Source organism: Pseudorca crassidens, chromosome 11 (assembly GCF_039906515.1).
Source record: "Pseudorca crassidens isolate mPseCra1 chromosome 11, mPseCra1.hap1, whole genome shotgun sequence".
In the NCBI taxonomy this organism is placed as follows: Eukaryota; Metazoa; Chordata; class Mammalia; order Artiodactyla; family Delphinidae; genus Pseudorca; species Pseudorca crassidens.
Genome location: NC_090306.1, coordinates 104,760,878 through 104,783,701, shown reverse-complemented (window position 1 = coordinate 104,783,701; position 22,824 = coordinate 104,760,878). Strand labels below are relative to the sequence as shown.

General features: G+C 57.2%; 1 long non-coding RNA gene across 4 annotated transcripts; it reads right to left on the bottom strand.

The window, feature by feature from the left end:
• Window positions 1–7,593: 7,593 nt before the first annotated feature.
• LOC137202614 (uncharacterized) lies at window positions 7,594–18,452 on the bottom strand. 4 transcript variants are annotated; one of them, XR_010932707.1, is made up of 4 exons: window positions 17,793–18,452; window positions 17,012–17,184; window positions 13,880–15,005; window positions 7,594–13,679 (listed from the first exon to the last, which is right to left on the bottom strand). It is a non-coding gene; the product is annotated as an uncharacterized lncRNA (long non-coding RNA). The 4 variants fall into 4 exon arrangements; XR_010932704.1 differs by having other exon boundaries at window positions 7,594–15,005; XR_010932706.1 differs by having other exon boundaries at window positions 7,594–15,005; window positions 17,012–17,180.
• Window positions 18,453–22,824: the final 4,372 nt, after the last annotated feature.

Genomic DNA, 22,824 nt, shown 5'->3' with positions numbered 1-22,824 from the left:
TCTGTGTTGTGCTGTTGAATTTATGTCTAACCAAAGCAGCCACTCTCCTGAGTCAGGTGTCCATCAGTGTTGCCATCCTTTCACTCACTAGGTGGGCACAGATCCCTAAACAGTACGTAACATCATCCTGCTTGTCTTACGCTTTATACAATGGTATTTTGCAGTACAAATCGTTCTGTACCTTCTCACTCAACATGATTTTGGAAACTCATCCGTATTGATAGTTTGCTCACTTTACTGTCGAATAGTATACCCACTTCGTACTAATGAATATTTAGATTAATTCAAGAAAGATTTTGTCACTAAAAGCAGCACTGCATTGGCATTCTTGCTGCCTTTTTCCTTTTGCACGTGGTCACAACCCCCCCAGGTAGAAGCTTGGAAGAAGATTTCTGGGTCGCCCGCTTGCAGAAGCTCTTGTGAGCTTCCCGCCTCTGTGGATATCCTCACTCACCCGTTCTCACAGCCCTGCTGTTTACACTTTGGACAATCCGAAGGGTGTGATTTCATATTTGATTGCCTGAATTTTTACTTTCCTGCTTACTGTTAAGTTCAGAATTTTTAAAATGTCATTGGCCTTTATTTTTTCCCTTCCTGTGAAATGTCTCTTCATCTCCTTTGCCCGGGGTTTTTTTCAGTTGTTTGTCTTCATCTTAATTCCTTGTAAGGTTTTCGGTGCTCCGAGCATCACCGTACCAGCCACATGTGCTGCAGTATCTCCTGCAGGTCCGTGGCTTGCCTTTTCAGCTTTGTATGGCCTCTTATTTCCCAGAGACATAGTTTAGTGTAATGGAATGAATCAGCCACTTCCTCTATCACTTGGGCTCCTTTGGTCTTGACACATCTTCTTCTGACTCAAGGTCATGAAGATCTAATGCCATATTTCCTTTTAAATGTCTTTAAATATTAGTTTAAAAAATTAGGTCTGTAACCCATTTGGGATTTCATTTCATTTTTGATGAAACTTAAAGATCAATTTTATTTTTTCTATTTGAGGAACCCGTCATCCAGCACATCGTCACCTGCCCATCCTTCCCTTGGGTCTGTGGTGTCACTCTGTCCCACGTTCACTCCATGTGGCCTGCATCTCTCTTTGTGCTCTCTTTCCTGCCTTTAAGGGCTTTTTATGTCCTTCAGTGATTTATATATGTATTTATGTTTCCACCAGAAGAGTCTTACCAATCTTCTTTTACGTCTTTGCACAGGGAGCTAACAGATAGAGAAAACTAGACCTTGGACTTAACAGCCGTCAACAGTTTGAGCCCTAAAAGCAAACAACCAACAAACATGCACGAGGAATGAGCTCCTTTCTGTCCCTTTGGGCGTGTCGGCCCGCGAGGAAAGCCCCTGGATAAAGGGCCAAATGCTAAGAGATGCTGAGACCCTCCTTGGGCTGACAGAGTGCCACGGCCACTCCCGCAGGGAGAGCCCCTACCTCTGCCGGGCTCCAGGGGACCAGTTCCCTAAAGTGTCTCCCGAGGCCGACGTCCCACTGTACGGGGGTGATCCCGGGTGGGGACTGACTTTTCCCATCACCCACACCGTGGCGGGCTGACACCGCGACCTCTGGGTCCTTTGACAGATGATCAGCTGATGACGGTCCATCTTCTCACGCTAAGTCTGGGTGGAGGAGAGAGTCCTGAGCAGAGCGGTACGAGTAGAAATCAGTAGATGCTTTGGACGGGCTGCTGGCTGAACGGATGCATTCATTCCAGGGACAAACACGCACTGAGCTCCTCACAGGTACCTACTTCCAGGGGCAGGGGTCACACTGACCTCTGGCCTCATGTCCCTGTAGCCCAGCACGCGGCCACGTGCAGGGCATTGCCCTTTGCAGCTGGATGGGTGGTGGAGGGGCTGCGTCCCTGCGTCCCGCTCTCCGTGTGTGAGTATCATAGGGTCAGGCAGGCACACAGCACATTCTGGTCTTGAACGTGTACAGACATCTATACAGGAGGATGTGACCCCTGCCTGCCTCTGAGGTCCCTGGGGGCCTCCCCGGTGCTCCTGAGTTTCTGTGGCACACTCCTCGATGTGATTTAGCACAAGATGAGAGATGCTGCCTAAAGCACAGGACTGAGGGTCCAGCCAGGGACGGATGCGGGAGAAGGTCCAGGCCACCGGTGCTGCACAGTCCGGCTTCCTGGTTAAAGGGACCGGTGGGTGCACCAACCCTGCCAAGTGCAAGGGAACTTCGCCAAAGGCCAGAGCACCCCGTTCTCCCTCTCCCTGGTTCTTTGGTGCTGGCAAGGCCACCCAGCCCTGGGGCTACAGGGCAGCATCTCCAAGATGGAAGGGTAGAGCCCATGCCCAGAGGGAAGCAGCCATCCGGAGACACCAGAAGCTGCCGTCCTGGCCTGAGGAACCTCTCAGCCCTCGGGAGCCATGCCACTGGACCCAAGTCGGGGCCTCCGAGCTCTCACTCTGGCTGCATATGTTGTCATCTCATTCTGCCCCTGGGCTCAGAATTCCACCCCCCTCCCTGGGTGCTGCCCACAGACGTCCCTCCCCCCTGAGGACAGCAGGGCGGGGCTGACGCCCTGGGACCTCCCTGGCTGGGAGCCTCGTCCGAGGTATTTGCTCCAGAACTTCCAGCTAAACTTCCGCCCTCTGCTTCTAGTTTGGAATTTTCCCGAGAAGCTGGGAGTGGGGGGTAGGGTGAGCAAAGAAACAGACCATGTCTCCACTCAGTCTTTCCAGTAGCTTGCATCTCCTCACCAGCGAGCATGCCCAGCAGGCCCTCCTGCCTTTGCTTCTAATTTGTCACGTTGCGGACTTTCCCCCACGATTGTCTGAGTTATTTTGCTAATTAGAAGAACCTGCCTTCGCTGGGTGGCATCTGGATGCTCCCAGGGGAATCGCAGGTGCACCCGGTCACCCCTGGCTGGGGCACATGGGGTCCGCGGCTCCCAGGCTAATTCTCAGCGGGATTTGGAACAAAACTGAAATCCCCGCTGAAATGGCAGGAAACGTGGTCTTTTCCTCTTTTCCTGTCCAGTCCCCTCCCCCGCCCTTTATTATGTTTATGGAGAAAAAAGGTCCACGTGCTTTGAGCAAATGTCCTTTCTACTATTCCCATGGAAAAATGGGGAAAAGTGCTTAAAATGATAGACCTTGCTCTTTTCTAATCACAGAAAATTGACTTACTGAGGAAAATGAAATCTGAATTTTCTGAAGAAATGTCACAAATGTCGACAAGCAGGCAATTTTGTGAACGTGGGTCATCTGGGGATGAGAGGGAGGTTTGGCTGAAGCCCTCAGCATCGTGGCTCATAAAAGGGTCTGACTTCTTCCAATTAGCTCAATAAGATAAGCAATTTTATGCTTTGTCTCAAAAAAATGTTGCAGATACTCAGTCTGAAGGCTGAGATGTAGTGGGCACGGTTATCTACATGCACAGATGGGACCTGGAGACGCTCAGGAGGTTTAGCTTGTAGGATATCAGGGATACATTCTGTGCAGTTCTGTTTTCTGAGCTACCTGAGAGGAAGACCAACTAGGGCCCAGGGCAGCCGCTCGTCACGTGGGAGGCATCTCCAGCAGAAGCACTTCGGGGGCTACAGCCAGAGTGTGCAGACCAGGAGGGCAGGGTCTGGGAGCTTGGCTGGCTCCTGGCCTGGCTGAGGGCACAGAGAGCTTGATGTCGATTCAGGGCAGGTTCTGAAGTTAGCTAGAAGAGGAGACAGATGATCTGAGTGGGCCAGAGGAAGACGTTCCTGGTCGAGAGCTGGTGGAGTGAGTGTTGTAGTCCGGATGTATTGAGGCCAAGGAAGAGCATCCCAGGTGTAGGGCAGCCCTGGGGGGAGCCCTACGGTGGCCAGGACAGCAGGGAGGCTGGGGCACAGACACCGAGCTCCCCTCCCTCACCTGTCCTCTCCTCCCCCTCCCTCACCTGTCCTCACCTTCCAGAACTGAGCTGTCTTCTCAAACCTTGCCACATGCAGCTCATGGATATGATCCTCTCTGATGAGCTTTTTTTTCTTCAGATAAGAAATATTTGCTGTCAAGTCTTAATTTACATTTTGTGGGGGAGAAGCCCAGTTGTTCAGCTAGTCTGTAATGAGATATGTTGTCCCCTGCAGTGCATTTGCATTTGCAAAAGTCTTCTAAATGTTCCAGGCCAAGAACGAGCATCTTGGTGTGGGCGTTACGGGTGTGGGTGGAGGGTGGAGAGCAGATGGGGCAGCGGGACATCCGGATCCGGGCATGCTGGGGACACACGGGGCTCCGGGTCAGAAGCCGGCCGACTGGCCTGCGGGGCTCCAAGGAGGGGATGTGGGCAGTAAGGCTGCTGACTCCCAGCGGCCAAGCAGGATGCTGCTGCGGGGCCCCGGGGTGGGCCCCGGGCCTGCGTTCCTGCCCTGGAGTGCAGGGGGCGGGGGTGGTATCCAGACCGGCTGGGACAGGCCCCCAACAGGCTCGGCACTTCAGCTGCTGCTCTGCGGGGATTACAGTCAGCACAGCTGGGGGGAGTCCTTTTGTGAGTCATCGGTGCATTTTAGTTAAGAATAAAGGAGGGGAATTTGCTAGGTACACTGGCGGGTGCCCTCGTCCACACGCAAGTGCATACGTGTGCACACACGAGCACACACATGCACACACACGTGCACACGCAACACATGCACGCACGCACACACACATATGAGAGCACACACGTGCACATGCACACACACACATGAGAGCACACACGTGCACACGCACACACAGAGCTTCACGGAGGGCCTGGCTTTCTGCTTTTGCTCCGCTTTCCTAGTGGTGCTGCATTCCTTCGCGCCGAGCGCTCCATCCTGTCCAGGGAAGAAGGCACTGAAGGACCAGGGGCCAGTCTGGGCTCCATCCCCCCTCCCGTGCAGCAGGGGAGGTGTCTTGGTGAATTCCGAAAGGAGCCTGCCAGGGCAGGGGCTGCTGGGAATTTGGGGGGGAGCGGCAGGAAGTGGGGCCTCGCACACAGGAGACTCACACTTGTCACCTATCACAGGCACCTGTGGCCCCGGGAGGACGTGGTTCCCACCCAGGAGCACGGGACATCCTGAGCTCTGGCGGGTGCAACTCTGCAAGCTTTGGTTTCGTCATCATAATGGGGCAACAGTCCCTTCTTTCCCGAGGACATGAGGAGACGAGTGTGGTCTCCATGGTGATAGATGTCAACCTCCCGGCCCAGGACAGCCACCGACCGAGTGGGGTCAACATGGAGGTTCCACCTGGACTCCCAGATCCCTGGCTCTGGTGGGAGACCGCCACTGGGACCGTGGCGTCCCAGGTGGCATCCACTGGCCCACCTCCATCAGCTGCGTGAAGCGATGTATTAAAAAGTCCCACAGGGGACGCGCGCCCTTTCCTTAGACATGGCAGATAAGTGGCCTGCTGCTGGGACCCAGCTCTCCCTCAGTGCCACACGGGGCCACGCCTGCAGTGGGGTTGGAGCGCGGGCGGCGCTGTCAGCACAGTTAGGACGGGACCTCAAGCCATTTCTCCCATTGGCTCCGTAGCCATAAAGCTGACATGGTGATTTCTGTCTGCAGCTCTCACGTCTCACTGCCCAACAGGCACCAGGCTCCAGGACAGGAGACGGGCTATTTATCTCACGTGAAGTCCCCCAGAGGCCCTCGACAGAGAGACCCCGTGCCCAGATGTGTGTGTCTTAGTGAAGCCTCCATCCTCTCTAGGGTGAAGACACCGCACCCCTCTTTGAAGGAGTCTCCCCAGGCAGGCTCGGGTTTCTCACGGGGGATGGATGTGGTGACGCAGCCCTACCTGACCCCCTGATCCCCAGGCTCAGGGCAGGGGAGGGGTCTCGGGCACAAAGGAACAGAAGACAGCCTTTTCCTCTAGCTGGGTCTCCTCTGCCAGCTTTGCTGACTGGTCTCTGGAGTTTTCAGCAGAAAAGGGAATCTCAGGCTTAGCGAGGAGAAGGCCTCGGGCTGCTTGTGCAGGAACCACGATTAATCCCCTCACCAGTGTGTAGGGCTGCCTGGTGTTCTGGGAGAGGCGCTTCCCCTGGGTCGGGGGAGGAGTCTTCCGCTGCAGCGTGAGGGGTCAGGAATCTCTGGGGCTTGGTTCCCTTCTTCTCTTGTTTGGGGGGCATGAGACACCCAGTCACTCGCTGTGCTGCTCTCCAGCCCTGGGGTCCCCGCCTGCAGCTTACCTGCTAACAGAGTCCCTGCTTGGTTATCTCTTGCACCATTTCCAGAGTTTATATTCCTGTTCAGCAGAAAAGAACAGGAAGAATCTGGGCCGCACCATCTTTTCTGAACCACAAGTCCACACACTTTTTAAATTGACGTTATATGTGTAGAGGTTAAAATCCACCATTGAAAGTATACGATTCAGTGGTTTTTAGCACATTCACAGAGTTGGACTGTCCTTACCGCTATCTAGTTCCCCGCTTTCACCCTGAAAAACAATCCCCATGCTCGTTAGCAGTCACCCCACCTCTAAGCCCCTCCCTAAGCTGGGTGCTGGGGCTACGGCTCAGGAGAGGGCGGAGCTCACCTCCAGGAATCCAGAGTCACGTCAGAGATGGGGATGCAGGGAGCAGACAAGTTAGCACCAAACACTCCGGAATTACGATTGTTGTAAATGACGTCCAAGAAAACAAAAGGACAGCAGCAGCCGGGGGAGGCCATACTGACAGGGCTGGGCAAGGGGCAGGTTCTCTAGGGTGGGGGTGTGTAGTCTGGGTCCGGCTGTGCTGCTGTGACACACACACACACACACACATGCACACAAGCCTAGGGGCTGTGGAGACACTTCCCTGTCCTCTGGGGGAGCTCCCTCCAGGGGGGACTGGGTGGAAACCAACAGCACCACATTGGCTTGTGTATCAAGGGCGCTGGGCATTGAAGCAGCCTCTGAAGGCCTCCCTGGGAGAGGAGAGACCAGAGGCTGCCAGCACGGGGGAACGTTGTGCGTCCTGGTCAGGCGGCCTCTGAAGGACAGGCATCGGCTGTGATTCTGTGCCAGGGCCAGGACGAGGTAAGGCACGGAGGTGCCCACATGCCCTCGCCTCACTCCCACCCAAGGACCACCTGTGGTCTGGAGAAAGTAAGACTCTCTCCTCATCCTGAAGTTTCACCTTTGATTTCCAGACATCGGTCATCGCAGGAAATGTTACCTTTGTGGCCTGATGACATTGATTGGGGAAAAGCAGCATCTATTCCAGAGGAGAAAATAGAAGTACCCAAGGAAGTGGGAACGTCAGGTTTCCTTCCAGGGAAAGGGACCCACTGCTGCCAGAGAAGAGAACACAATGCACACCAAGCTGGTCTGTGAAGGGCTGGACGTCCAGGCTCCACGGGGACTCACGGAGGGGCAGGTGAGTGGAGGCAGCCTCCCAGGCATCGACAGCAGAAAATCACCAAGATAGAAACCCTCCCTCCAGCCACCAACCGCCTCCCCCTGCGGGTCTCCCGTGGAGGAGAAGATGGACGGGGGCGGTGGGGGTGGGACCCACATCTCCACAGCCTCTGCACCTGTGGGGAATGCAGATTCCAAACAGTAAATGGTACTAAGTGATTAGAGTAAATGCTGTGAGCTGAACAGGAAAGCCGTTCATCATTCCAAATACTTCCCTTGAGGTCCATATGCCTTCGACAGCATTCATCTTTATTCTTCGGCACTGTAGCGGCCAATCAAAGAGTCAGCTAATCTTCCTGACCAGAAAACCATCGACTAAAACATTTTTATACCATGCAAATTTCCAAGATTTATCGTCTCCGGTACCCATATCTTAGAGTGCATTAGGCTGGTGCTATCCATTTTCATAACAGGCTTCCTAGCTAAAACCGGGATCAACGTCACTGGGTTTTTAAAATTTTCATTACTAGACTCCCTGAAAACACAATGTCCCATGAAGAAAGCACACTCCTCTCACTGAAAGAGGGAACGACGGTGCTGGCGGCTGGCTGGGATTTTTGTTCTCCCTCTTAGAGCTTTCACGTCCTCTCTCTCCTGGTGACTTGGCTGACCTGAATCTCCCACACCTGCATCTATGGGATTCAACGTCTTTTCTGTGCTTTGAGACGTTAAATGAATCTACTGATACCTTAGAGCTGTTTTCTTATAATTCCCAGGAAAACAAGTGTTCGTTTTCAAGAGACTCGCAGGTCTGCCTTCACCGGGGGGATTGGTGGAGGCCTGCACGTCAGGCTGTCTGTAAGGACCTTGACCGAGGGACGCATCACTGCCTCTTCCTGGGGACGGTGTGGCTCTGCATGGCTCCCACTTCCTGGGCATCCATGATGGGGTCCGGGCGTGGAATCCCCCCACCCTTGAGAGGAGATCAAGGAGAATTTGACGGAGACGCATCCTTGGACAGGGGCCCAGCAGGAGAGGCGGGTCCCCACCCGTGGAAGCCTAGGACTTTCCTGATGAGGTCAGACGACAAATTTTCCCGGATGGACGCAACACGAATTGTTAGGGATACGACAAAAACAAGAAGACAAAACCAAAACCGAAACCACACTGGTCTCCAGCAAGAGGGTTTTCCACCCAAAGGCCTTCTTTGGACAAGACGTGAGCAGCCAGGTGATGACCTACCTCACCGCCCACCCCTCACAGTGGTCCCACCCTGCAGGACTGGCATTTCTGGAATCTGGGGCTATGTGCCCAGGTATCTGGAGATGTGTAGACAGGCACTCAGAGGAGTGTGTGTGGCGGGGAGGTGTCCTTCGTATGTCCAGTCCTCATGGCACTAGAACAGGACATCACTAACCCCGCTCACCTGGAGAATGTATCAGTTAGATGCCTCATGTACATCCCCCAGTCTTGGTTCCCAGGGAGGTCGGTTACCCTTACATCTTGTATCCAGGGCCCATAGTTACAGGGAGGTGAGAGGGAGGCCCAGGATGCAGGAGCACTCGGGGTCAAGAAGGAGGCCACTCAGGGGGGCCTCCCGGGCAGGTGAGGGCACCGCGTGACTGAAGCCACACAGACGCCCTTACAGGGTCGGCAGGTAGACCAGAAGCCTCATCTGTGGGTTTCCTTCTGCCATGTCCACGAGTGGCTCAGTGTCTCTGCAGTGTCACCCAGGGTGCGAAGTTCCCCAGCAACATGACCACGGACCGGCCAGCACTTCCTTCCGTGTGTCTACTGCTGATGTCCCCAAACGTCCCGCCAGCGGGCGCTGTCACGTGTCACAGATGGGCAGACCGTCATGGCAGCTTTGCCCTCCCCATCGGGCTGGCGATGGAGCCCCTGCCTGGAGACTTCCGCCCTGACGTTTGCATGTGCCGCCCACACATGCTTCTAAGGGTGCTTCCCCGGCCGAGGACAGAGGGGAGGGGTGCTTCCCCGGCCGAGGACAGAGGGGAAGGGTGCTTCCCCGGCCGAGGACAGAGGGGAGGTCTGCCTGGCTCGGTTCATTTTCATTAATGTTAGCATCACACGTGCAACATACTTTGTTCAGAACCTCAGCAGCCAAGCAGAAGAAACTCCTGGAAACACGCAGCATCTTTCATTCGCTCGTGTGAGCGAACGAGCGCAGCTGCTTCACTAAGCAGGTCATTTCCCTCCACAGAGGCCGCGTGTCTTTATGAGCAGTGTGTACAGGGTTTCTCCATACTTAATCCTTTTAAGTGGCCCCAGTGGACCAACCTAGTGCCTGGGGCGCTCCCAATGCTGCCAGATTAGCTGGGAATATCACTCACACTTCATCCCCAAGCCTGGCGACGATCAGAAAACCTAACCCAAGAAAAGAAAAGGACAAACACCGGGCAGTAGAGGCAGTGATGAAGTACTGAGTTTTGCGGGTTGTGACTTAAGAAATGCCACCTCCTACCTGGTCAGCCTGGAGTCAGCTAAGAGGAGGACGCCAGAGAGCTCACACTCATCTATCGCAGGCAAACCCCAGTCGGCTCTCAAGGTCATTGAGATCATTGAGGAAACAGGAAGCCTCTGCTTCCCAGGGGCACACTGTCAGATTCTCATACAGATCTTGTGTTCTCATTTTTCCAAAAAGCAAAGAACAGACTTTGTGAATCAAAATATTCTCTTTCTCCCCAAAGCCAGGGCCAGGGCCTAGCCTGGGGAGGTGAGGGCGGGGCCTCAGCACAAAGTCCAGGGACAAATCTGACCAGGCCGGTGTGGGAAGGCAGGGTCAGTTTGGGGAGGGGGTTGGGAGGCTGAGCCTTGCAGGGTTTGACGGAGGGAAGGACATTCCTGCCGCATGTCCTGGGGTCAAGTCTCCAAGCCAAGTCTGCCTAGACGGAAAGAGACCTGCCTCACGTGGACCCCAAACTGGCTCCTGGTTAATATGTCAGCTCTGCACAGCTCCAGGATGTGCCAGAAATTACCCCGTTTTTGGAAGCTACAGTCGTACCGAAGTCTGCTTAGGGAACAAGGTGGCAGAGAGAGGGTTGGAACCGTGTTTTCTTAAAATGCAGCCCATGCTCTGTGCTCTGGCCGGCTGCTATCTACTTTTAATCGATTACAAAGGTAAAGCCGAGCCTCCCTGGAGGTGCCCTGGGCATCGGGGCCACCCCTTTGGTTAGATAATCACTTAGATGCAGACATGGGAGAAGGTGTCTGTCAGTAACCGGAAGCTCTGGGCCTTACTCCGAACACGGCACCCTTTAATGAAGATGGGTTCACCCCGCACCCCAAGAAAGCCTGGCTTCTCCTCACGCTGGGGACCCTCAAGGTCCTTCTTCAAGGGGACACTTTGTATTTGCAGAGGTTCGGGCCCAACCGGAAATGTCTAATGCGATTGGAGCTTCCCAGCTGCCGAAACGATCTCAGCTCATAGTCAGCCAAACGCACTTCTCCGCAGCTCACAAGCTTCGGGAAACTCCTGGAGGCTGGGAGATGCTGCAGGGAAGACAAGGAAAGCAGTCGAAGGCTTCAGCCCCTGGTCAGCTCCCAGCACCCACCCGCCACCTGCGCCTCCTGGGAGGGGTTTCCTTGTTCGGGTTTGGTGTCAAGCTGCTTCACCCGCCCCGCCCCCCCTCAGAGGAGTTGACTTAACTCCCTGGACCTCAGTTTCCTCATCTTTAAAAGGGAGAATCATACGCTTTCCTTCTGGGGTTCTGGTGTCGATTACACGAGACTGAATACAGACGCGTCTGACTCCATGTGAGCTCAGTCAGTGCTGTGTCCTCACATGCTTGGCCCCCGTTAGGTTCTTATGGACTGGAAATGCTGCTCTGTGGGATGGGCCAGGCTGGGGAGGGAGAAAGGAGGAGGCTGGGCCAATCTTTGTCCACAAGTCAAGAGCTTACAAAGTTCCCTGTGCTTCCCCAAAACACACTGATACTGTGTGTGTGTGGGGGGGGAACCGAACGCCTGTGTCCCCCCAGAATCCATATGTGGAAACTCTACTGCCCAGTGTGATGGCCTTAGGAGGCAGGGCCTTTGGGGGGTGCTGTGTCATGAGGGTGGGGCCCCTATGAAGGGGATCAGTGTCCTTATAAAGGAGCCTCCAAGGAGCTCACTCGAAGATACAGGAAGTCAAGTCTGCAACTGGAAGAGGGTCCTCGCCAGAACCAGCCATGCTGGACCCTCATCTTGGACTTCCAGCCTTCAGAACTCTTTAAGGCCCCCTCCCCTGTCAGCGCTATTTTCTTCCAGCACCCAGACTAAGATGGCTTGGGGTGGAGGCACCATTATCAGTTACAACCAGTTCACAGGTGAACACGTCCATCCGGGGTTGGGGGGGGCAGAGACAAAGAGTCAGTGCACGTCCTTCGCTGCCCGGGTTGGTGAGTGTCCTGCCACGTGGGCACTGAACCCCTTCCCCACACTGAGCAGCCCGGCTCCACGCCCCGCACTCCAGAGGCTCCGAGGCTCCCCAGAGGTCAGGGGCAGGATGGCCATGGGGTCAGAGCTCTGGCAGAAGGGACGGGCAGGCCACAGACTCTGTCCTTGAGGCTGGCTCTGCAGCCACCCAGGGGTGCAGGGGGCAGCTGTTGGCCAGGAGCATCACATTGCCGTGCACGAGGGGACCAGGGCTGGGAAAGCTCCTCGGCACCTGTGCCATTTGGTGCTTTGCTCTTCTGGCTCTTGTAGGCTTGGTTGAAACCCAGCAGTTTCTTTTTGGATGTGGTGGCTGATATATTATCCAATTGGCTGCTTGAGGTTTTCCTTTCGGGGTCCCCAGGTCTGTCTGCATCACTGCAAATGCTCTGACCCACACTAGGAGGAGGTGGGGTCATGGTGGGAGGCGCCGTTAGTAGAAGTTGTTACTATCACACACCTGTTTGTCATCAGCTGATCAGAGAGGTTCTTGTCTCCCAGGGAGGATCCTTCGTGCCTCCTCCTGCTTCTGGGGGCTCCAGGGTCCCTTGGCTTGTGGCCACATCCCCCCAGTCTCTGCCTCCATCCTCACACGGCTGCCTCCCCTGCCTGTCTTCTCTTCTGTCTCTAATCAGGATGCTTGTTGAATTTACAGCTCACCTGGATCCCCCAGGATGGTCTCACCTCAAGACCCACAACCAGTTTCATCTGCAAAGAGCCCCATTCCAGACTCTATCACATCACAGCTTCCAGTGGACGTGCATTTTGGGGGGAACATTGTTGTGTCCACCGTAGCATGTAATTCTATTTTCCAGCAAGTATCCGGGTGACCGGTGCTGACGTGGGAGGCTGGCACGGAGCACTGCCACTGGAGTTAGCAATGTCACCGGGAGGACGAGCTCCAGAGACTTCACGGGAAGCCAAGCTACAGGACGCACCTGTGAACCGCGTTGCAGGGAAAGGTCAGACTTTACACACGAATGCCCAGAATTTGTGTTTCAAATTCATGCGCTGTATTCCCTGCAGCAAAACTCTCAGCTGAGCAGAAAATATATTTCCCAATGAGCCATTTCCTAAAACAATCCCATCGTGCAGCTCTAATGCCTTGGCAACAGCCACTGTGACAACTGGCTGTGATTTAACTTTCAGATTTGAAATCGCTGGCTGATGGCCACCATGACAAATGGACAGGGAGCTTCTCTCTATGGAGAACAAACCTCTCCGCGACTGTTTGACCCTCTGGTCGAGTGGATGCTACTTTCAGGCGCAAAGATGGGCTCAAGCCCCTCCCCACTGTTCCCTGCTGCATCCTCAGGGGCTTGGGAGAGGGGCCTGGGCTAGCAGCGGCCCCTACTCGGCAAAGATCTGCAGCCCTGGAATTTGTCTGCGGTCCTGGTTGAGACTCCTTCACGGGCCACTCTTGTCCCCTGACCCTCAATCACTGCTCTCGCAGTGCTGGCCCTGCGGCATCTCCCAGGGACACCCCAAACTCCTGCAAAGCCTCGCCTCGGGAGGGGTCCCAATCGGGAGTCTGTCTGGGGACTGTGCTCCCCAAGCTCCACACGCAGCGGGAGCCCCCTGAGGACCGGGAGAAAGGCAAGCACAGGTTCCAAGAAGAAGCCAAGGCTTTAGCTAGAGAGACTGGAGCACCAGGGCGCCTGCGTCTTCTGGTAACAGAGGGAGTCGAGGTCCCAGAGCCGAGTACCCGGAAGTTCACGAGACCCCAGGAGGGACTTATGTCAGCGGCAGGTGCACGCACAGGTCCTGGACCAGGTGATGGAAATAAGAACTCAGACTTGCACCATCCTGCATGTCCTGTGGGTGGTCCCTCTGAAGCCCTGTCCATGTTTTACTAGTTAGAGTTGGATCTGGGTCCCCTACCTTTTCCTATTTGCACTCTGTAAGATGTCTCTACTTTGCATGTTGGTATCATCTGCAATTTGCAAATGCTGGATGTTGGGAATAAAACATACAAAGTTAGGGCATCGAAATCCGGAGGCTTCTTTTCAGGGTTGGGAAAAGCTTTCACATGCAAGAAGCCACAAGCCCACAAGAGGAAGACCCCCAAAGACGCACAGGTGTCCTCTGCTATGGTTTAATTGTGTGGCTCTCCCCACCCCCAGAGATGCTGCTGTCCTAACCCCCTCACCTTGAACGTGACTCATTTGGAAGGAAGGTCTTTGCATATGGTCAAGTTTAGATAAAGTCAGTGGGGTGGGTCCTAATCCAGTAAGACTAGTGTCTTGACGAAAAGGGAAAATTCAACCAAGAGACAGACGCCTACAGAAGGAAGACAGGCAAAGCCACAGGAAAGGGTGGCCATGGACCCACCAAGGACCCCCTGAGGCCCAGGGGCTAGAGAGAGGCTGGAGCAGACCCTCCCCTCGGAGTCTTGAGGTGAAGCCCTGCCCACACCGGGATGTCGGATTCCAGCCTCCACGTTGCTGTTCAGGGCCTGTGTGTGCCCTGTGCCAGCAGCCCCAGGACCCTGGCATGGCCTGGGCGGTTCGCATAGCCTTCCCTACCCACGAGGAGATGGGGTGATCGTGCTGAGTGGGGGCGGCGGCACTCGTGTGAGGCCAGCGGGGCTCAGTAGACAGGGGCTCCTGGCTGTGCTCCCGTTGCTCCACACCCCATCCCATGCTGCATGAATCCCACGGGCTTCCCTGGATTTTCTCTTTTCCTCAAGATGCTGGAGGCCCCAGGGAAGCCCCTGTGCTGGTAACAAGTGCTTTGTTCGTGAAAAAGTTAGCTGGAAACAGACTAGTGAGCATGGCCGGGGTCACAGGGCGAGTCGGCCTCAGACCCGGGAACTCCCCCCAGCACTCTGACCTGTGTTTTCCTGTTCCCCGTGAGGTTAGCGATGGGAATGAGCCCTCCTTGCTGCTCTAACTTCATTCATCCCAATCCCTCACTCACTCCCTCCTTCACTCACACACACCAGGACTCACGCTCGGCTGGGGGAGAAATCATGGACACACCTGCCCCAAGGAAGCAAGAGCACAGCCCAGCTGGTGGCTCAGGACCAGGGGCAGGTGAGGCTGGAGGAGGGGCAGCCGGCGAGCTGGGATGCGGAGTGTTGGGCGGAAGTGCATCCCCTTCACTGAGGTCCAAGGCCCCCTGCGGGGCCCACGTTGTGGTGTCCTGGAGGCTCAGGGTCCTGGGGTCCAGCACGCCAGTTCCGGGGCCCCTCCTTGGTCTCCATCCTGAGGCTCCAGGCATCGTTTTGAGCTCTGGAGGTGCCGAACATATGGCTCTTCTCTGCTGAGCGCCTCCTGTGCCGGTTAAGAGGATGCAATGATGAACCGTCCTACAGTTGCACCCACTGAAGTCATAAACGGTGAAACAGTTGAGCATTCGCTCTGTGTCCCTATCAAAGTTGTCTTAATTTCACCAAGACATGTAAGTTTCTCTTGAGGGAAACATCCTCTTAGGATCTGAGAGTGATTCCTCGTTAACAAAACAGCGCGCACAGAGTTCTGTGTCAGAACCCTGACTGATGGGCTCTAAATTGACTCTCCCACCCCAGTTGGAGACTTTAGATTCCTGCCTTCGGAAGGGGGGCCCCCTCCAAGGCGTGAGCCCGGAAGCTGTCACTCGCGTTATTTAATTTGCCAGTGAGGGGACATCCACACACCAAAGTGCCTGCCAGGGCCGGCCGGCAATGTGCCTCATCGCTGCCCGTTAGCCTGTCTATGGTTGGAGAAGCAGGCTCAGCATTGCTGGGATATTGTATCCTTCTGCTTTCTGTGCTGCTGGAAACCTTGCACTTCTCTGCCTTTTCACACAGTAAGAAAGACAAAGTCTTTAGCAATAAAGTGTACACACAGCCTAGTGACCTCTCTCCGGAGACAGGGGAGTTAGGGACACTTTCCAACAGTCACTCGGAGCAGCCCTTGCACGAGCTCATCTCCATCCTCAGGACCACAGCCCTCGTCTGGAGCCTCCAGCTATACCCAGGACAGTTCCCACAGCTGTCCAACTGGTCTACCTGCCTCCATCCTTGCCCCCTTGGTGGGGAGCCCCGCGATGGAATCACAAGGAGCAAGATGCCTGGCCCAGACCCTTTCCTTAGGACAGGAGGGTCTGGAGGAGTAAGAACCCTCCGCACTCGCCACCCAGCTCATACCCTTCCCAAGACACGTTCCCCTCTTGCCCCTTCCTCTTCACCGGCTAAAATGCCATCTGAAAGGTTTTGCTGTAGGTTGCCTCCCATACACTAAGTGGTTCACCCCATCCTCACCTCAGCCCCAAGCCGCTCCCCAGGGATGGAAAGCATGGCTGTGACGTAACACAGCAAGGGTGTGTGTGCCCGCCGTGCAGAAAGCCAAACACTGACAGCAGGGGTTTGCAGCAAAGTGAGGGTGTATTTGCAGGTGCCAAGCAACTACTGAGCCTGCGCATCTGGAGCCTGTGCTCCACAAGAGAGGCCGCGATAGTGAGAGGCCCGCGCACCACGATGAAGAGTGGCCCCCGCTTGCCGCAACTAGAGAAAGCCCTCGCACAGAAACGAAGATGCAGCACAGCCCTAAATAAATTAATTAATTTAAAAAAAAAGAAAGAGGGGACACGGAGGGACTTTTGCACCCAGGAAGGCCCTGCAGGGTCTTGCTTCGTTTCAATCCCCCCTTTCCTCTGATACTCTTGCATCCTGAGGGTAACAGGAGCAGAACAAGAAAGGGGATAAAGTTTTGGAAAGAGAGGTTAATCATAAACTCAGCAGGGGAACTCAGTCTAGGGGGACTCCTTTTCAATGGGAGGGGAAATTTGCAGGGCCCCGTGCAAGGTGAGAACACAGGAATCTTGTTCAAAAGCACAAAGAAAGTCCCTTTAAAGATATCAAGACATAAAGCTTTTTCTTTCTTTTATGGCCTCTCTCCCCACTCGCGTGCTGTTTCTACTTGCTATTCAATGGCAGTCTAGGTAAGAAGGGCTAGAATCTTGACGTTACTATCATGAGTTTCACTGTCCATCTGTACCTGTGCAGGCGAAATCACTGCGGCAACACAGTTTGGGTTTCACTACGCACGCGCACGGGGCCCTTGCTCCATCAGACAGGGGAAGCGAGGCGCGAAGCGCCCTCAACCACCTTCACTTCACTCCTTGATCTGTGCACAGTACAAGGAGAAAAGAAGGATGTGACAGGGGCCCGTGGCCGTTGATAGGGGCCCCTGGCCTTCTTTCTGTGTCTGAAGCGAGTTCTGCTTTGAGTGAAAAGCATAGCCTTTTGGGTCCTGTAGTTCCCGCCCCCTCCCGCTCACCAGGTGCAGCCCTAACTCACCCGAGCAGCGCACACGTTTAGTCCCGCTGAGACCCAGCACGTGGGTCCCGGGAAGCCTGAGCTCACGGCATCACAAACGCTCTCCAGGAACAAAGCATCACTGGGCAGTGAGCACGTACCCTGCTCGGATCTCCACATCTCCCACACAGGCCCCGATGTCCCACTGTGTCTCACTTACAAAACACAAGTTCAAAGATAAAATTATTAGGAATTTCAGGATGATAGCACAGCTTTGAACCGAATGGGGGGCCCTCCTGAGCACAGCACAAGCCCCGCTTACGAAGCCAGGCTGCATGTCCAAGGGGCAGGTTTGCAGCACGGGAGGACGTTCCACTGTGGCCCCGCTTCCCCAGCCAGCTGAACGCCTGGAATGTGGGGAGGGGGCAGGAGCCCTGTTTCCCACTGTCATCTCTGATCCCGTCTGTTCCAAGTCTCCATCCCTCCCTCCCCCCAGGGCAGCAGGTCTGGTCTGGGGCAGCTCTCTGGCTGCACAGCGAAGGGGCTGAGGAGTCCATCCTGAGACAATCCAGGGACGCAGAGCTGCGACCCCGAATCTCATCCAGGCCCGGCCGGCAGGGGCAGCTGGTGCGGCCCAGAGCTTAGAGCCAAGCACAGCTCTGGAGGAGGAGGAGGTCAGGGGTGGGGGGCCCTGGGTGTGAGGCAGGGTGCCGAGGGCAGAACCGCTCAGCGTTGGGTCATGTGGGCTTAGGGGTGGAGACCCTGCTCCAGCCCCCTCTGGTTGGGACGTGCTGGATACCCGCCTCCGTGTTCCCAGCTGTACCTGCCTCATGAGTGGTAGGTGCTCAGGACGACACCAGGCACACAGAGCAGGTGCCTGTCACGTGTGTGGCCGCAGAGATCCAGGCGGGACCATCCCGCTGAAAGGGCAGGCTGACCTGCCAGACACGGGCTTGGAGCCCCTGGCCAGAAAGCTGGTTATCAGTTAAAAGGATGTGATCTCCAGGCTTGTCTGTCCAGACTCACAGAAGAAGCAGAATCAGAGGAAAGCCACCCACCCACGAGCTGGGGATTCTGAAGCAGCCCTCAGCCCTCCCGTCCCACCCCTCCTGCCCAGTCTGGAGGACCAGGCTCCCGGGTGGGCAGTTGGCCAGCTGGGTCCCCCTTTTTCCCAGACCTGTGCCGGCTGGAGACGCAACCTCCCTCCGAGGTGCTGGCAGGCATCGCCCTGGCCCTGCGATGGAGCTGATGGAGAAGCAGAAACGGGTTCTGTTCCCTCGGAGCCCAGGCAGCTCATCTTCCAGCTACAGGGCACTTCCTTGGCCCAGTTTCTCAGCTCTGGGGACACCAGTGCCCATTAAGAAGGGGCTGGGGCGGGAAGTGGAGCTGCTGGGCAGCCGGGCGGCCACTCTCCGTTGGGAGACAGCCTCCATCCGCATCCCACCCCCTCCGCAGAGCTTTGCTTCCAAGTTGGGCTGACGGCCTCACGCTCTGATGGTTTAGGATTCTATTTAAAATGGGGCCGGAGGAGGGAAGTGGGAAACGGAGGAGGCTGCCCACAAGGGAGCCATGTCTGAAAGTGAGAAGGAAGTTTCCATCAGCACCGAGCCCCTCGCTGCCCTCTGGCGAGGGGGCCGGCAAAGTTCCCAGAGCGATGGCACAGCGGAGGCCCTCTGAGCAGCCTGGGGGGTGGGAGCGGGGGCGGGGGGGGGCGGGGGGGGGGAAGCTGGGCCCTGCGGGGGGTGAAATAGGACAATTCCGGGAGAACTGTGAGATGCAGGGAGAGGGAACGGCCTGGGGTGGGCTACCCACGGCTGCCCTCAAACGTTCCAACAAACGTAATGGCTACACTACAGACATCCGTTCTTTCCCAGTCTGGAGGCGGGAGGTCCAAGACGGAGGTTGCCGTCAGGGCTGGTCCCTTTAGGCTCTGAGGGGACTCTGCTCCAGGTCAAACTCCCTGTTTGCTGGCCATCCTCAGAGCTCCCAGCTGGTGCAGGACGTCCCTCCAATCCCTCCTTGCGTTGTCACAAGGTCTTCCTTCCTTGTGGGTCTGTGTCCCGTCCCCTTTCTTATAAGGACCCCAGTCACGTTGGGTTAAGGTCCACCCTGCCCCAGTGGAAACTGTCTTAACTGTTACGTCTGCAAAGATCCTGTTTCCAAATGAGCTCACAGTGTGATCTGGGAGTTAGGACCTCAGCATGTACTTTGGGGGCACAAGTCCACCCACGCAGGCTCCTCTCCCGGCTGCAAGGGAGGGGGAGTGGGGGTCTGGCGAGCTGGAGCTCGGGAGCCGGCAGGAACCACCTTCATGGTGCAGTGTCCATCTCTGGGGGCCCCCAGGTCTGCCCTGGGATGAGACCGACCTCCTTCAAAGGCCCGGGCCACGGGTGTCTTCTTGGCCAGAGCCCAGTGCCCTGGGACCAGCAAGGCCACTTCCATGCTGCCATCTCCTCCCGGATCCCTGGACATGCGGGGATGGAGAGGGTGTGTACTGGGTTCTTCTCTTCAGGTCACCCTCTCTGCTTCTCAGCACTCATCAACAAGCACTTGGAGGGTCCTGAGAAGTAGAAGAAAAGCAATTAATTAATTAACCGGAGACAGCAGAAGAGACAAGAGAGGGAATCATAAGGGCTGAGGACGCGCCTGTGATGGGGGCGCCGGGAGCGGAGGGCTCAGAGCTCCGCGGGCGGCCCCATGCGGCAGGACTGAACCCCGCTCAAGGCCGGCACAGCTTGCTCCTTCTTCCCACACCTGGGCCACGATCCCGCCCACACAGGCTGCAGGGAGGCTGAGGTGGGCCCTGCGCGCAGCCCGCACGGCCAGGTGGGGGAGGCGCGCGGAGACTGCGGGGTAAGCCCCGGAGTGGGAGCCGTAGTGGAGAAGAGGGAGGCGCGCTCACAGCCACGGGGTGGGCCGTGGGACCATGACCCGATCCTGCACTTCCAGAATTTCTGGCGTCCCGAGCCTCCTGTCTGCGGCCAGGCCTGGCTTGGCTGGTGAACTCAGGGAGGAAGGGAAGCTGAGCGGGCAGACCCGCAACTCACCTGGGATCCCCTGGGGGAAGGGGCGCAGGGGGCTGGGGCGGGGCCTGGGGGAAGGGGCACGGAGGGCTGGGGCGGGGCCTGGGGAGCCCGCTGAGAGACAGCCTTGCGCGGCAGCGTCCGGGGTGGTGGGGCTCTGAGTCCCCGAGCCCCGACAGGCCCGGCTGGGTCTCCGTAAGGCTGGCGGGGGTCAGCCCCTCCAGCTGCGTTCCGGCTGCCAGCCCCGCGCCCACCACCGGCGGCCCGACTGTACCCCCCCCCCAGGCCCTCCCTTCACCTCCTCCTCCAGGGGCCTCATTTCTGTCTCCGTGACCCCTCACCCTGCCGCCCCCAAGGTTTGGCGTCCTGTCCCATCTGGACTCCGGCACAGAGCCTGTCCTTCTCAGGTAGCCGTGGGAACGGGCGTCTCTCTCCTCCTGGACTCCAGCCTGGAGGCCTCGCCAGGCGCCAGCCCTGCGGGTCTCAGCCACATGCCCCGAGGTCCCCGCGGCCCAGCCTGGCCCGGACGGCGAAGGGAGGGGGAGGGGTCCCAGGGAGGGGGGGCTCCATCACGGGGAATTCCAACCCGGCCTAAAAAGGCGTCGCTTGAGCTTCCGTCCCCTTTCCTTCCGAAGTGGAGCACGAGACAGATCAGCCATGAGGCTAGTCTGGCTAGACGACTCATCCTCCGGGGAGAGTTCAGAGAAAAGGTGGGGTCCAGGGCCGAGAGGCCTGTCGAAGCGACGGCTCCAGGGCCGCAGCCCCGTGTGAGCCGCCCAGTTCCGGCCGAGCCTGATTTAGAGAGACGCCGCCCACTCACACCAGGACTCAGGACGGCAGGCTTGCCTCCCAGCCGCCTTGAACCCGCAGGCCTTTCCCGTCTCCTGGCCCAGTGCCCACCCAGAAATCTGAACCGTTCCGGCCGTCCCCACTGGGGGCAGAGCGGCAGAGCAGAGACGGCAGTGGGGCTGTTTCTCTTAGAGGAGCGGAGAGACCCCGGTCGGGTGAGGCAGACCGCATCTCACAGGCCATGCGGGGTTAGGACCCTCACGCCTGGACCACCCCCTGGGCTGTGAGTCGGGCCTGGGCAGGTCTGGTGGCTGCCCCCGACAGCAGGGCCCCCAGAGCACCCCGCGGCGTGGAGCCGGCCTCCCCGTGACCAAGGCAGGCGCTGGGCCCCGGTGCTGGCATGGGTCCCTCTGTGGCTGCTGCCACGTGCCTCTTGATTCCAAACGCTCCTTGTGAGGAAAGGGGAAAAAATAAAACCTTTGCGATGAAACCCTCAGACCTCACTCTACAGAGGGTGACTCTGACCTCTGATGTGGTGCTCAGAGGGTTGGATGTGGCTCTCAGGACAGCTGGCGTGGGCGGGGTTGGGGGGGGGGCACCTGGCAGGCCATGTCCTGCTGTGAGCACATCCTTCCCTCCTCCCGGCAGAATGGGTAGGGCCAGGGCAGCACAGACTGGCAGGTACCCTGCAAACCAGAGCGCCCGGGCAGAGTTAGCTGACACGGGGCTCTTGGTCCCTGGCTTCCCTGGAAAGCTGCAGTGAGGTCTCTCTGACTCCGAGTCTAACGTCAGCACCACTTAGGAGTAAACCAGAATCCCCTTCCGCGTGCAGGACCGCGGCAGTGCTGCTTCCCCCAGACGCGGGGCGCCCTCGGGCTCTGAGTCCTTCTCTGCTCTGTGTGCTGCTGTGTGGCCTTGGGCAAGCTCCTTAGCCTCTCTGAGCCTCGGTTTCCCCACGAGTAAAGCAAGAATAGCAATCCTGCCAGGCTCTGCCCAGGGGTCACAGTTCCAGCACGTGAAGGTGAGCTGTGACTGGGAAACCCCAGGGCCATGGTGAGCATCCTTTCCTGGTCCTCGTTCTTAGGTGTGGACCCTGTTTCAGGGCATGCAGGCCGGGGCCAGGGGGCCCAGGAGCATGGCGTTTGGAAGAGGGCGGACTGGTCCCCACCTGGGACGCCTGGTGTGTGCGTGCGTGCGTGCGTGCGTGTGTGTGTGTGTGTGTGCGCATGCGCGTCCGATTGTGGCTGGCCAGCTAGGAACCTCCCCTGCCCCGCCCGGGACTCTCTGGATGGCGGGGAGACAGAGGAGGAGCTGGTCCCTCTCTCCCAGGCAGGTGTGGGATGCAGACCCGCAGAGCACACCCCTACCTCAGGGCAGCAGATGGTACCACTCACCGCTCCAGGCTGGGAGCCCAGCAGGAGGGCCCTGCAGGGGGCACCGAGACTCCCCTCGCAGGGAATCCTGTGTTCCGGGACCCCAGGGCGCCAGAGGCCCAGGCAGGGAAGGTGGCCTCACCCCGGCATCTCCTCCCTGTTCAGTTTTGTGTGCCGGCTTCCTGGGAGTTGGATTCGACTAAAAGGTCCTGCTGCTTGAAGGAAGCATTGGAAACTCACCAGTCCAGTGGCCTCCTCCGATCGATGCCCAGGCCGTGGCCACCGCAGGCCCCGCTCTGGTCTCTGCTGGCCTGGCTGCTGCCTCTGTGCTTTCCCTGGAGGGACTCTTCTCCAGCTAAGCTGCCACCTCCTCCAGGCAGGCTTCCCTGACCTGCCTCCCATGGGCTGTGCTTCTTTCGCTGAGTCAATGCCCCACTGACCAGGTTTGCCTGATCAGTGTGTGCCCAGCAGTGAGCAGGGCATCTGATATGTAGGAGGCACTGGAGAATCTGGGGGGAATGAGTAAGTGAGAGAGTGAGTGAGTGAGTGAGTGAGTGAGAGAGTGAATGAACGGCTACCAGGAGAGATAGCACAGGGGCTGGGGGGGAGATGCTGGAATCAGGTGGCATCCAGGGAGGCAGTCTGGGCTCTGGGGATGGGGGCTAGGCCC